This window comes from Babylonia areolata, chromosome 6, assembly GCF_041734735.1.
Source record: "Babylonia areolata isolate BAREFJ2019XMU chromosome 6, ASM4173473v1, whole genome shotgun sequence".
Taxonomy (NCBI): domain Eukaryota; kingdom Metazoa; phylum Mollusca; class Gastropoda; order Neogastropoda; family Buccinidae; genus Babylonia; species Babylonia areolata.
In genome coordinates, this window is record NC_134881.1 from 29,317,504 (window position 1) to 29,327,503 (window position 10,000).

At 41.1% G+C, this 10,000-nt stretch overlaps 1 protein-coding gene across 1 annotated transcript in view; it reads right to left on the minus strand.

The window, feature by feature from the left end:
- The window catches only part of LOC143283490 (metabotropic glutamate receptor 5-like), a 287,594-nt gene that overhangs the window by 131,336 nt on the left and 146,258 nt on the right, over positions 1-10,000 (minus strand).

Sequence of the window (10,000 nt, forward strand, 5' to 3'; positions counted from 1 at the left end):
TCGAATGTAAACTGAAATTTTGACTCATTCTGTTACGACATCATTAGATTTTGATGCACAGAACAGGCAATTGACAAAGTCCGAACATCAGTATCTCTAACAGGCGACTGACACAAACTTCATTTAAACGCACATGTCTGTATTATTTTGGATGAATAAAAGTTCGTCTTACATCACTGAGAGATGAATAGATTGCGGCTCATCTTTCTTAAATATCTTGATGAGAGAGAGAGAGAGGGAGGGGGGGGGGATAAGGAAAGGTAAGGTAAAGTAAGGTACAGATAGTCTGGTTGGCTGGTTCTTTGGGTGGCTGGGAGGGGAAGGAGACAGTAGGAAAGGATGGAGATTAGGAGGGAGAGCTGTGTTGGTGAGTAACTGACTAAAGAATGAACGAACGAACAAACAAACGAATGAAATTTTATTATACGAGGGTAAGGGAGTAAGCACAAAGTACTTGGTTTCATCCGGCCCTCGGCAAGAATGTGAGAAAATTGAGAGAGAGAAAAAAAAAAAAATGCGAGAGTCAAATTCGCAATAGCAACATCAAAATTACATAAGCATGATGATTTATTAACATTTTTATACTACCAGAGCCTAAAATTAAAGCTATTTAGGCAGTAAATAGTTTGAAACATAATTATGCATAATTATGTACAATACAATAACGTTATGAAGAAGATGAGGAGTCAGAGGGAAGTATGCAATACCCGAGGAGAAGAAGAGAATACACAGAAATAACAAAATATTGTATTTGTATTATTTGTATTTCTTTTTATCACAGCACATTTCTCTGTGTGAAATTCGGGCTGCTCTCCCCAGGGAGAGCGCATTGCTACACTGAGAGCGCCACCAATTTTTTTTTGTATTTTTTCCTGCGTGCAGTTTTATTTGTTTTTCCTATCGAAGTTAATTTTCCTGCATAATTTTGCCAGGAACAACCCTTTTGTTGCCGTGGGTTCTTTTACGTGCGTTAAGTCCATGCTGCACACGGGACCTCGGTTTATCGTCTCATCAGAATGACTAGCGTCCAGACCACCACTCAAGGTCAAGGAAAGGGGGAGAAAATATCGGCGGCTGAGCCGTGATTCGAACCAGCACGCTCAGATTCTCTCGCCTCCTACACGGACGCGTTACCTCAAGGCTACCACTCCACTTTCGTAGAAAAACAAAAAACAAAAACAGGAGTAAGTAGGAGAACAGTGGCTAAAGGATCGACGAACAAGCTGCAGATGTGAAGGAAGTGAAGTCTGGACAATAGATGTCAAGGGCGATCAACCTGGAGGGACCAGCGACAATGACAGAAAACACGAGGAGAAAACCCACATGATAAAACACACAAACATGCAAGAACACGATCAGCGTACTAACAGCGATGGACAAGAACAACCACAACCAAGTACAAGTACCAATGCACGCACGACAAATTTACACTGATGGAGCAGTTACCCCTGGCGACTTAACTGTCTAATTTACCTTTACACGTAGAAACAAACAACATCCCTCCAAAAAGAAGAACAAGAAGAAGAAACAGAGAGACGAACAAAACAAGACAAAGAAAGAAACAACGAAGAAGAGAAGGGACAAATAGAGAGACATAAACAAACAAACAAACGAACAAATAAACACAGTAAAGAGCTAGAAAAGACAGTTTTCTTCGTCGCCAAGTCCCTAGACGTGGCGATATTATAACGACTAGGTAAAAATGTAAGTAAAAAAAAAAAAAGAAGAAGGATAGAAAGAAGGAAAGAAATCAGGGAAGAAAGAAAGAAAGAGAGAAAGAAAGGAAGGAGAGACAGAAAGAAAGAACACAAAAGACATCAGACAGACAGAAACAAGGAAAGAAAGAACACGAAAGACATCAGACAGACAGAAACAAGGAAAGAAAGAACACAAAAGACATCAGACAGACAGAAACAAGGAAAGAAAGGAAACAAAAGACATCAGACAGACAGAAACAAGGAAAGAAAGAACACGAAAGACATCAGACAAGACAGAAACAAGGAAAGAAAGAACACGAAAGACATCAGACAAGACAGAAACAAGGAAAGAAAGGAAACAAAAGACATCAGACAGACAGAAACAAGGAAAGAAAGAACACGAAAGACATCAGACAGACAGAAACAAGGAAAGAAAGAACGCCAAAGACATCAGTGTCAGTATCAGTATCAGTAGCTCAAGGAGGCGTCACTGCGTTCGGACAAATCCATATACGCTACACCACATCTGCCAAGCAGATGCCTGACCAGCAGCGTAACCCAACGCGCTTAGTCAGGCCTTGAAAAAAAAAAAGAAAAGAAAAAAAAATCTATCTATATATAAGCGTACATACATAAATAAATAAATAATAACTATGATGAAAAAAAAAGAAAAAAAAAGAAAAAGAAAAAAAAAGATAGTAATTAAAATAATGATAAAATAATAATAATAATAATAATAAATAAATAATTAAATAAATAAGACAACAATGATGATAAATAAGCAAATAAATATAAAACATGAAGACACACATTCACATATACACCGACACATGCATAACAGATATGCCCACAAATACGCAGTTTCATAGATATGAAAGCACAGTCAAATGCATATAAACGTACATGAGCTCCAACACACACACACACACACACACACACACACACACACCACAAATTTCCCTGCACCTCCTCTACCCCCTCCTCCACACACTCGGAGTTTCTAGTCTATGTATCGCAGATTCCACGGCACACACACACACACACACACACACACACACACACACACACACACACACACACACACACACACACACAGACATCAGACAGACAGAAACAAGGAAAGAAAGAACACAAAAGACATCAGACAAGACAGAAACAAGGAAAGAAAGAACACGAAAGACATCAGACAGACAGAAACAAGGAAAGAAAGGAAACAAAAGACATCAGACAGACAGAAACAAGGAAAGAAAGGAAACAAAAGACATCAGACAGACAGAAACAAGGAAAGAAAGAACACCAAAGACATCAGACAGACAGAAACAAGGAAAGAAAGAACACGAAAGACATCAGACAAGACAGAAACAAGGAAAGAAAGAACACAAAAGGCACCAGACAGACAGAAACAAGGAAAGAAAGAACACGAAAGACATCAGACAGACAGAAACAAGGAAAGAAAGAACACGAAAGACACAGACAGACAGAAACAAGGAAAGAAAGAACACGAAAGACATCAGACAGACAGAAACAAGGAAAGAAAGAACACAAAAGACACCAGACAGACAGAAACAAGGAAAGAAAGAACACAAAAGACACCAGACAGACAGAAACAAGGAAAGAAAGAACACGAAAGACATCAGACAAGACAGAAACAAGGAAAGAAAGGAAACAAAAGACATCAGACAGACAGAAACAAGGAAAGAAAGAACGCGAAAGACATCAGACAGACAGAAACAAGGAAAGAAAGATCACAAAAGACATCAGACAGACAGAAACAAGGAAAGAAAGAACACCAAAGACATCAGACAGACAGAAACAAGGAAAGAAAGGAACAGAAAAGACACAGACAGACAGAAACAAGGAAAGAAAGAACGCGAAAGACATCAGACAAGACAGAAACAAGGAAAGAAAGAACACGAAAGACATCGGACAGACAGAAACAAGGAAAGAAAGAACACGAAAGACATCAGACAGACAGAAACAAGGAAAGAAAGAACACGAAAGACATCAGACAAGACAGAAACAAGGAAAGAAAGAACACCAAAGACATCAGACAAGACAGAAACAAGGAAAGAAAGAACACCAAAGACATCAGACAAGACAGAAACAAGGAAAGAAAGGAAACAAAAGACATCAGACAGACAGAAACAAGGAAAGAAAGAACACGAAAGACATCAGACAGACAGAAACAAGGAAAGAAAGAACACGAAAGACATCAGACAGACAGAAACAAGGAAAGAAAGAACACGAAAGACATCAGACAAGACAGAAACAAGGAAAGAAAGAACACAAAAGACATCAGACAAGACAGAAACAAAGAAAGAAAGAACGCCAAAGACATCAGACAGACAGAAACAAGGAAAGAAAGGAAACAAAAGACATCAGACAAGACAGAAACAAGGAAAGAAAGAACACGAAAGACATCAGACAGACAGAAACAAGGAAAGAAAGAACACAAAAGACATCAGACAAGACAGAAACAAGGAAAGAAAGAACACGAAAGACATCAGACAGACAGAAACAAGGAAAGAAAGAACACGAAAGACATCAGACAGACAGAAACAAGGAAAGAAAGAACACCAAAGACATCAGACAAGACAGAAACAAGGAAAAAGAAAGGAAGCAAAAAAGGAAGAAAGACAGGAGAAAAACAACAACAACAACAACAACAAACAGACGAACGAAATAAAGAACAAGGAAAGACATCTTTTCCTCAATACTGGATGACATTGTAATGAGTAATAAAGAAAACCGTTACATAACAAGTAGAAAGAAAGTACAAGAAAAAAACAAGCGAAGAAAAAAAAAAGAAAGAAATAAACCAAGAAAGAAAGAAAGAAAGAAAGAAAGAAAGAAAACATCAAAGAAAAGAACGGAAAAAAACAGGAAGAAACAAAAACAGGTTGGTCCCATTTCCTTAACGACGCGTCTCCAACACGTGAACAATCCGGAAGCAAAGCGACGGGACGCGAAGAACTGCGAACTGTGGGTAACGAGATGAGACACGTATCCTCTCTCCCATGTTCTATGGTTGTCTGTTGACAAAGCGACGACTGCGACGCCAAACTAGGCAGGAAGAGGCAACAAAATAAACAACAACGACGTCTAGTTAAAGCCGACGAATATGCAAACCGTGGACCTCGTTTCGAAATCGCTACATTACCAAACCAAGACTGTTTTCGAAAGCAGCCGCCATTAAAAAAAAAAAAAAAAAAAAAAAAAAAAAAAAAAAAATTCAAAAGTGACTGGGCCAGCACCATGTATGCGATTGGTTGCGAAATCAGCTGAAGTCTTAGTGTTACTTACACCACACACTGCGTCCCAACCTGTGATACCCCATTGCAGGAAAACATTGTTTTAAAATCTAGCTCGATTTCTTTTGTAGTTGTTGTTGTTGTTGTTGTTGTTGTTGTTATTTTTTGTTTGTTTGTTTAAGTGTTTTTAAGTGTTGTTTAAGTGTTTTTAATTTCCATTTTTATGACATAGACCATTGACACGTGTACAATACGTGTAAAAGAAAGGGGGAAAATGACGAAACGGATGAAAACACGATGAAAGCAAAATATAATGACACATGTAAAGTATTCCAGGCAATACAACTGTAAGTTAGTGTATATATAGATATATCATGTTTATACGTGTATATCTTAACGTGTGCACTAATGCTAGAAATAGGAAAAACAAAACCAAAAAAAAACCAACAACAAAAAACATCGTGTCACAACACACACACACACACACACACACACACACACACACACACACACACACACACACACACACACACACACACACACACACACACATACTGTTGTTGTTGTTGTTGTTGTTGTTTATGGTCGTTGTAGAAGTGTTCACATTCTCGTCTGTACAGGCTGAGTGTGTCTTCTCTGCTAATTATTGGAATGTATCATCGTCAGTGACCGTGTTTTCCCCACACTGGTGTTGTCCTGTGTTATGGAGGCACGGAACGTTGTAAATGCCCAATCCTCTTCTTCTGTTATTACTATTATTATCATCATTGTTGTTATCATCATCATCGTCATCAGTATTATCATTAGTGTCATTATCATTATCATCATTATTCATCTGTAGTAGTAGTAGTAGTAGTAGTAGTAGTAGTAAGAGTAGTAGTAAAATAATGAGAGCACTTGTACTTTGCAAAGTCCGTGGCAACTGGTCTGCTGCCGCTGTGTGTCCTATACAGCAAAAAAAAAAAAAAAAAAAAAAAAAAAAAAAAAAGGACGCAAGAAATCAGCATCAGAATATGATATAACAGAAAATATCATAGAACAGAAACATGTTAACCCCACCACCCCCACCCTCCTCCCGCCCCAACACTCTCACTCTCCCCTCCCCCCCCCCCCCCCCCTTTTTTTTTCTTCTTCTTTTTTTTTTCCCTTTTTTTTCCACACTATATGATCGATCCCCAAGTTTTAAAAGACTTGTTAAAAGTTTGATGCCATGCCTAAGCTAGCGTCGCCAGCTGAGTTGCACGCTCATGATATGAAGGGAGTGGGAGAAAGAGGTAGTGGTTAACAGTGTACGTACATTGACTCAGTGGAAGAAGTGGGTAACCTCCCGTTCTCTTTCACACACACACACACACACACACACACACACACACACACACACACACACACACATGCGGTCACATGTATGCACAAATGTACTCTCTCTCTCTCTCTCTCTGTATCTCTCTCTCTCTCTCCTCTCTCTCTCTCTGTCTCTCTCTCTGTATCTCTCTCTCTCTCTGTCTCTCTCTGTCTTTGTATCTCTCTCTCCTCTCTCTGTCTCTCTCTGTCTCTCTCTCCTCTCTCTCTCCTCTCCCTCTGTCTCTCTCTCACTCTGTCTCTGTATCTCTCTCTCCTCTCTCTCTCCCTCTCTCTCTCTGTCTCTGTCTGTGTGTGTCTGTCTCTCTGTCTCTCTCCGTGCCTTGAATTATCTTCAACTTTTCGCCCTGAAGGGCTTCTTCAGGAAACCGCAACTGAAGAAACCCTTTAGGGCGAAAATTTGAACATAATTCAAGAAGAATAGATTATATGAGTGGATAGCGTATGAGGACGGTTTTTTTTTTTGTTTTTTTTTTTTCGCTTCTGATTTTAGTCTTAGGGAGGTCTAGCACCATCCACTTTCTCTCTCTCTCTCTCTCTCTCTCTCTCTCTCTCTCTCTCTCTCTCTCTCTCTCTCCGTGTGTGTGTGTGTGTGTATGTGTGTGTGTGTGTGTGTGTGTGTGTGTGTGTGTGTGTGTTGTGTGTGTATGTGTGTGCGTGCGTGCGTGCGTGCGCGCGTGCGTCTGTGTGTGACATGTACAGTTTTCATTTATTCTTCTAATTACTTAATATATTTACTTAACATATTGGTTAACATATTGATTGCAACATGCACCATGTGTGTGCACATTCACTTTATATGTCTTAGTCTCTCTCTTTGTCTCCCCCCTCCCACCTCTCTCTCTCTCTCTCTTTCAAAGTCTGTGTTGCTTCTACGATTGTTTGAATGTTTATTTTCTATAACATGTGCATGCTCTCTTTACAAATTGAAGTTTTATTACTTGATCATTATCACGACAGATATCAATTTTCATTTCTTGCACCCACACCCATCCCCCCCCAACCTCCCCATCCCCAAATCCCCCCTGTCACTCTCTGTCTCTCTTTCTCCACACACACACACACACACACACACACACACACACACACAAACACACACACAACACAACACACACACACACACACACACACACACAACACACCACAACACAACACACACACACACACACCACAACACAACACCACATACACAACACAACACACAACATACAACACACACACACACACACACACACACACACACACACACACACACACACACACACACACACACACACACACACACACACACACACACCACACACACACACACACACACACACACACACACACACACACACACACACACACACCATGGGTGGGAGCTGGTGGATATGAACACTTGATGAACGAATGAGAGAGCGGACTGGTGCAATACAGATATAATAGTGAGAGCATAAAACTGAGACAGGGTGAAGGAGGACAGAGCGCGTGAATGAAAGAAAGAAAGCCATGTATTTGTCTTTGTGTTTCTTTTTATCACAATATATTTCTCTGCGTGAAATTCGGGCTGCTCTCCCCAGGGACAGCGCGTCGCTACACTACAGCGCCACCTTTTGTGTGTGTGTGAGTGTGTGTGTATTTTTTTCCTGCGTGCAGTTTTATTTGTTTTTCCTATCGAAGTGGATTTTTCTACAGAATTTTACCAGGAACAACCTTTTCGTCGCCGTGGGTTCTTTTATGTGCGTTGCACACGGGACCTCGGTTTATCGTCTCATCCGAATGACTAGCGTCCAGACCACCACTCAAGGTCTAGTGGAGGGGGAGAAAATATCGGCGGCTGAGCCGTGATTGGAACCAGCGCGTTCAGATTCTCTCGCTTCCTAGGCGGACGCGTTACCTCTAGGCCATCACTCCACAATGGGACTGAGGTCAGGGAGGAGATATCGGAACTGGGGAAGAGAGATGGAGGAGATGAAGGAGATGGAGGTAGGAATGGGGGAGGGGAGGGGGTAGGAGAGGAGGGTGACGAGAGAAGGGAAAGGAAAAGTGTGCGGGGAGGAAAGAGACAGAGATGAATGAGAGAGAGAGAGAGAGAGAGAGAGAGAGAGAGAAACAGACAGAGACACAGAGAAACAAAATATGAGACGGAGGAGGGTGGATGAGTGAGCGAGAGAGAAAGTGAAGGAGGGAGAGAAAGAGGAGAGAAAACAAAGAGAGAGAGAGAGGGGGGGGGGAGAGGGCGGGGGGAGATGGGGGGGGGGGGGGGTAAGCAGTGACAGATAAAGACAGACAAAGATTGGTGAACTGATGGATAGAAGATTGAACAGACATACTCCCACCACTTACCCACCCACCCACCCGCCTACACACACACATGCGCGCGCGCGCACACATACACATACACACACACGCACACACGTACACATACACACACATAAACACACGCACGTACACACACACGCGCGCGCGCGCACACACATACACACACACACACACATACACACACACGCACGCGCGTACACATACACACACACACACACACACACACACTCACACACACACGCAAATACACACACACACACACACACACACACACACACACACACACACACACCATATACACACATTCAGAGAAAAACAGGGCCAACGAAAAAAAGCAACAAGCAAGTTCAGACAACAAAGAGATTTGAGATCGACGGCAACATTTTCATCACTTGTTAAGACCACACAGAGAATATTTCCAGCGTTTGATCTACAATCCACTCCCAAAAACACCCCTAGGGTTCTCCTCCTCACTCACCCACCCACCCAGCCACCCACACACAATCACATCATTCCATTACACACCACAAACACAGAACGCATAAAATGGTTATATTCCTCTAACTCAATACAAAACCCGCAGGAGAAGAATTTCCGATAAGGAACGATGACCATACCGACTGAATTTGTTCCTTCCTCGCCTCGTCCGAATTGATCTGGCCTCTTTCCCCCTTTCCTTTTGAGTTGAGCCTACTCTCGCGCTTAACGAAGTTAACCCTTCCAGCCCCTGGAGAAAGATTTAAAAAAACACCCCCAAAACGACAAAAAAACAAACAAACAAAAACAACAACAAACAAACAAACAAACAACCCCCCCAAAAAAAAACCCAACAAAACAACAACAACAACACCAACAACAACAAACAAAAACAGCAACAAAAACCGTAGAAGGGATCACTGCCCTGGCCAGTTTGACATCCAGTACCCAAATTAAACCAGTAACTCACTGAGGCCCAGCGCCCCATCATTTTCTCCAGCGCGAAAAATCGGTGTCATTGAAACACGGTTTTCACGTTCCTACATTTGCATAAACCGCAAGGAAAGGGAACTTTTCTTCTTCTTCCTCTTCTTCGTTCGTGGGCTGCAACTTCCCACGTTCACTCGTATGGACACGAGTGGGCGTGTGCTTATGTTTCTGTGTATGTGTTTGTGTCTGTGACTTTATATATTGTCACTAAAAACCATAAAATGATTCATGTGTTTGATTGTGTAATGAACTATATATGCATGTATGTATATGTATATATATATATGTATGTGTGTATGTGTGTGTGTATATATATATATATATATATATATATATATATATATATATATCAACATAATCACTTATATCTGTTATTGTTTATGTTCACATTTTTTCCCATCTATTCTGAATGTCATAATGAAT